Here is a 6,666-nt window from a genome sequence, read left to right on the forward strand (position 1 = left end):
ACATTTTCTATTTGCAAATGAATCATAGCTGAAAGTGGTGAGATTGTTTTTTCGCCGGTTTAGCATCCTGTGCACCGGTTCAACTGGAGGGAAGCGGTTCACCGAGACGGATGGCAATTTTACGGCAGAATCATTACTTGTTTTATTATTAGGTGAAGATTTTAGCTTTTAGGTATCTCACATTAACAATCTGTTTCTAGTGTATAATGTAGGAGACCCGTAAAGAGTCTACACACACATATATATGTTGACTATGAATGTAAGTTTGTTGGTTTTATGTATGTTCATTTGGAGTTTATATAAATTTTACATTTTATAGTTTTGTGTATATGACGAAGATCCATGACTTGCATTAATTTAACCTTTCTTCCAACAACTCTTATGCATGCTGTTTCTAGGGGAGCGCACTGGTTGCAATTTTGGTCCCCGATATAGCATGAGGACTTAAGGGAGACGTGCACGTCGTAACCTTAGATATTTTTGCAAGAAGCAAATTATACTTTGCTTTTGATTTTCTCCATGCCATTTGCTGACTCTTATCCCTTTTATTTATCATTATAAGATGAAAATATTGTAAAAACTTGGTTACGTGCGGTCGCAGAAGCTAGAGACTATTTCTTTTTTTAAAAATACACAAGAGGGAGAAACTTGGTAACAGCTAGACAGTGAAGATCGCATTTCATAAGAAAGATGGTGCACGTTCTTGTTTGGCTGTTAACGAAATGACTTCGTTTCACCACACCACCAGAGAGCCCCATTGCACTTGCAGCAAAAGCGTGGAGCCGCTTTCAACCAGCGTGCAATAATGCAGTCCCGCGTGTCTTGGTCTTACAAGATATTTGGTTCTTTAGTCCGGACTAAAATTCATGTCGCATAGAATATTCAGATGTTAAATAGGAGGACTAAACATGAGCTAATTATAAAAATAATTACACAAATGGAGGCTAATTCCCGAGACAAATCTATTAAGTCTAATTAATCCATCATTAGCACATGTTTACCGTAGCACCGTATTGTCAAATCATGGACTAATTAGGCTTAATAAATTCGTCTCGCAAGTTAGTCTCCATCTATACAATTTGTTTTATAATTAGTCAATGTTTAATACTCTATCTAAACATTCAATGTGACTGAAATTTTAGGAGGTCCTAAAGAACCAAACACCCCTTAGTCTCCGCCTGAACTATAGCAGGTGCTGGCAGCGGTAGCAGGGTCGTCCATTATATCTATGGATGGAAATGATCTGATTCGGATGGAATCGAATTCGAATAGCACTTTTTACCACATACTAATCTGAATTGGATGTTCTCGAATGTGAATGCAAAACGGATAGTTCAAATTTGAATACTTTGCGGATTTTTGCATAATATTAATCGAAGAGAATTTGTTAAATTTAGCCGGACATAAATTTTTCTAAATTCAAATACTTTGCAGATTTTCGAATGCAAATTTTTTCATACGATCTCGGTTGAATACAAACTTTATATCAAAGTTGTATATTTAGATTATATATAAAACTTTGTAGTTGACCTCCTTTTCATTTAAAATTTTTTAATAGCTCAAAACATTATTCTAAGCTTTCTAATTTCAAAATCTTGAATTTTAAATTTTTCAAACGACCTCGGATGCAAACTAGCTCTATATCAAAGTGGTAGTGCTTAATGAGATATAAAATTTTGTAGTTGACAAGTTTTTCAGTTGAAAATATTTAGTTATCACAAACATACAAGTTCTTCATTTGATGTCGAGGATTGGAAGTGTTGAGTTTGAAGAATATATTCTTTGATTACAAACTTTTCCATATGATCTTGGATGAATACGAACTTTATTTCAAAGTTGCAAATTTAGATTAGACCAAAAACAGTATAGTTTACAATTTTTTCATTCAAAATTATTTAGTAGCTCAAAATGTTATTCTAAACTCTCTAATTTTGAAATCTTGAATTTTAAAATTTTCAAATGACCTCGGATGCAAACAAGCTCTATATCGAAGTGGTAGTTCTTAATGAGATATAAAATTTTGTAGTTCCATCTGAGATCATTTAACAGTCACAAATATACAAGTTTTTCATATGATGCTAAGGATCAGAAAGATTAAGTTTGAAGGCTGTATTTTTTTAATACAAATTTTTGCATACGATCTCGGATGAATACAAATTTTATATCAAAATTGTAGAGCTCGATGAGAATTTAAACTTTGTAGTTGATATATTTTTCATTCGAGAATGTTTAGTGGTCCAAACATGTATTATAAGTTCAGAGAAGAAACACACAATCGGCCACGTCATCAATTGACAACTTCCAAATTGAGCATTCCTATTGGTTCACACCTTTCCCTTTCAACTCGTCAAGCTTATCTCCTCCCACTCCTCCATCGTTCACTCCCCCTTCCCCTTCCTCTCTCCCTCCCTCCCTCCGCTCCAGCAGTGGCAGCCCGACCTGCCTCCTAGGACGGTGGTGTGCGGGGCTCGGGCATCCCTGGCCTCTAGTGGCGTGGCAGGGCGGCCTCCAGCAGCGATGGCGGAACTCGGCCTCCGGTGGCGCACAGGCAGCGCAGCCTACCTGGTCAAAGGCGGCGCAACAGGGCGACCTCCCCAGCCTCCGGTGGCGCGCAGGGCCTCCATGACCTCCCCGGCCTCCCTTGCCAGAGGTGGTGCGCGGGGCTGCGCCGACCTCCCCAACCAGAGGTGGCAAGGCCCCAGCTTACGGCGGCGCGTGGCTCCCCAGCTAGGGTGTGGTGGGGCGGCGGCAAGTCAGGCGTGGCCACGTGGGGGTGGGGGGAGGGGGTTGGGCTGGGCGGATTCAGATAGTATCCATTTAACCATCCGAAATGTGGATATCCGTTTAACAATCCGTTTAGCAAAACCGAATTTGGATACTTCCACTTAAGTATCCAACTAGGATTCGAATGCGGATGGTCCTACCATATTGTTATTTCAGCGGATACGAATATGGGATAATTCGAATAACGACTTACCCATCCCTGATTATATCCGTGTAAATAAATAATTGCGGCAGCAGGTTCCCGTCGCCACGCCCCCGTCAAACCAAACAATTGCTTGCGCGACACCGTGTTACTAGATCTTGTACAGTACTCCCTCCGTTGCAGTACTCCCTAATGAAAGTTGAGAATCGATCGACAACCACGGCTAGTTGCTATGCACTCGATCAGATGGTCCAGGCGCCCGCTGGTAATCAGGTCGTGGTTCACGCGCATCAGGCCAGCTATGACGTTGCCAGCAGTGCTCAGTACACAAATCTAGCTATCAGTCGGATCCAATTGGGCAGGCATTTGCACTGTGGTTGTGTTTGAACCTGGAGATGTCGTTGTCATTATCAGGCACCATACATCCTCTCTCAGAGGGTGTTTCACCCCCTAAACTTTAGCCCCTCTCACATCGAATGTTTTAGATACTAATTAGGAATATTAAACATAGAATATTTACTAAACCCATTACATGGATGGAGGGTAAACGACGAGACAAATCTATTAAATCTAATTAGTCCATGATTTGACAATGTGCTGCTATAGTAACTATTTGCTAATGATGGATTAATTAGACTTAATAGATTTTTCTTGCCGTTTAGCCTCCGTCTGTGCAATTAGTTTTATAATTAATTCATATTTAGTCCTCCTAATTAGTCTCCGAATATTTGATGTGACACCGACTAAACTTTAGATAGCACACCAGGGACCGACACCATGCATGCTGATTTCATATCATAATTAAGGAAAGTGATATCATAATTAAGGAAAGTGGTAGCATCCAAGAAATCGATCATGTTTCTTCCCCCTTTGGCTTTCCTACTAGGATTTGGATAGCGGGCCTTCCTACTAGGATTTGGAATCCGCTATCGCATGACTATCTTAATTATGTCCCATAGTCCAAAACTCACAAAACATCAAAAATCCACCGAGAATAAATTAAGTAAAAAACATGCGCACACAGATAATAATAATAATCATGTTTCAATAAAATTGCTAAGATTAGAGATAGTACATAAACATATTAGATTGTTCGTGACACATATCATGGTGGATAGTGTCTGTGTCCTTATTACAAGCAGCGATAGATGCTTGTCACCACACACACGCACGCACAGATGCACGACATACATATAGTTGAGACCAACGGATGGATGTCCCATAGGGTGAATAATTTATTGGAGATAAATATTAACATAACTTGGCCATAGCTTGAAGCATAGCAACATATGCTTATGAATGGCATTCATGCGGGTAGCAATGCTATCATATGCTTTTAGGCTTGTCCTTAGCTTCTTCCATCTTATAGCAAACACTGCCATTTCTTCCATTTTAGCAGCAACTGTCAAATTAATTGAGATATGGAAATCCCATTAGCGCATGAGTTAATTTTGCAGTGGAAATAGAGTAGAAGATGTCTTCATAATGTAAGTAATATGACTCTGACATAGGGAGTGAAGTCAACAAATTACATTAACGGAAATGCATGGAAGGCCACGCATATGTATTAGTCCGATATGCTACAAAGCTTGTATGTACATATAATAAATTAAATGCATTGAATAGAGTGATTTTAGTGAATTTACCTAAATCGGATTAAAAAACATGGGAAACAACAAGTGTTCTTGTAGGGCTTTGTTTAGTTCCCAAATTGGGAGTAGCAAAGTTTGCATTTTACCATAAATGCGCAACTGTAGCATGTAGCATTTCGTTTGTATTTGTGAATTATTATCCAAACATTGACTAATTAGGCTCAAAAGATTCATCTCGCAAAGTACAACAAAACTGTGCAATTAGTTTTTGATTTCGTCTACATTTAGTACTCCGTGCATGTACCGCAAGTTTGATGTGATGGGAAATCTTGCTTTTCAATAGTGACAAAGTTGGGATTTCGGGGGGAAGGCCTGTGTCGGAGCCACATGCAAGAATGGCTGACATTGAGGCTCAGACAAAGCCCAATGGCAACTGCTGACATGCGATTAAATTTAGATATCCACATCCAGCCATTCACATTTATGAGATATGGACACGGTGCAAATGGGTGGGGTCCTGATATGGAGGTGCGAATGGCTGTCTACTTGTATAGTGTAGCTCCAATGTACGTATATGTATCTTATGCATGTATACAGTTGCACAAACTCTGAACCAACTCTTCATAACAGGTCTTTGTTACCAAGTAACTTTACTTTTGCACGTTTCAGCCGAGAGGTAGAAGAGAATATTTTTGCATTTTCCATGTGCGTCAGTGGTAGAGAACTAGGAATTAGTTCCGGATGGTAGGGCACAAATCTTCCAAACAACTATCCGAAATTAAGCAATCGAGATAAAGGGTGCCATCTATTCTCTCCGAAAAACACAGGTACCAAAAAGAAGAAGAGAAGAGGGAGGGCCTCCCGTTAAGGCCCGCTCGGGGTCTCCATCCCACCACGCGCCCTCCCAACCCAAAGCCCATCGTTTTCCCTCCGTCCCTCCCCTCTCCATTGCCGCCGCTGCTCCCCTCATCCGAGCTCGATACGGGTGGTCGGCGGCCCCTCCTCTCCGCTCCCGCCCCCGGCCTCCCTTTGACCGCCGGGCGCCGGCATCACTGCCGCGGCCAACCCCAGGGCGCAGCGCGTGCCTCTATTTCTCTCCCCCGTTCAAGGGCCCTTTGATGGCGACGAGCACCCACCCACCAGGTATGCCCTCCCCTTCTCTTCCTAACCCTAATATATTCGGATCTCACCCAGTCACAATATATTACCTAATAGCTTCGATTTTGTTTGCAAAAATCATCACGTGCGCACCCATGTCCGCTAGATTCTTGCGCCTGATCCTGTGCTGCTATGGTTTGGGCGGGGTAGACTAGTTGATTCGTGCACTTTTGGGTGCTTGTAGTGCTAGGTTTTGGAGGGGGATAGCCCAGTTGATTCCTCCGTTTTGGGTGCTCATGGTGATAGGATTTGGATGGGGATAGCCCCAATGATTCGTGCGCCTTTGGGTGCTGGGGATAGTTTTGGGTGCCTGGATAGTCCAGTTTCAATGTCAGTATATGCGTATTTTGGGGAGAATTTTGTTTTGGGTGGTTCTGGTGCTAGAGTTTCTGATGCTTAGTAGCCCAGTTTCAATCAAATTCCCCCATGGGTCGTGCACTACGGGAAACAAGAAAATTGCCGAGTGTATTTTTTTTGCCGAGTGTTTTTTTTCCGAGCACTCAGCAAACAAGCTTCGCCGAGCGCCAAGTCAAAAACCCTCGGCAAAAAAAAAACACTCGGCAAATCGGGGCTTTGCCGAGTGTCAAATAAAAACACTCAGCAAAGAAGGGGGTTTGCCGAGTGTTAAAAAAAACACTCGGCAAACAGGAGGGTTTGCCTAGTGTTTTTTTGACACTCGGCAAAAAAATAATTGTTTTTCCTCTTTTCACCTTGAAATTTTTTCTACTCCCCACATACAACACGTGGTACTCCATGTTAAAATTTGGTATATTTTTGGATTTATTTGCTATATTTATTTAATTAATTGCATTTCAAGGAAATTTTTGGTATAAGTCAAATTTGAACTGCAAGTGATTCAAATTGTGGAACAAAATGAGTAGAAAAATGATATTCATGTTATTTGGCTCAATTTGAGATCTGACCCATGAAATGAAAAGAAGTTTCGAACATCTTGTTCAGGAAACACGACAATGAACATGTGGCGGTAGT

The sequence above is a fragment of the Setaria italica genome, chromosome VIII (assembly GCF_000263155.2).
Source record: "Setaria italica strain Yugu1 chromosome VIII, Setaria_italica_v2.0, whole genome shotgun sequence".
Classification (NCBI taxonomy): Eukaryota; Viridiplantae; Streptophyta; class Magnoliopsida; order Poales; family Poaceae; genus Setaria; species Setaria italica.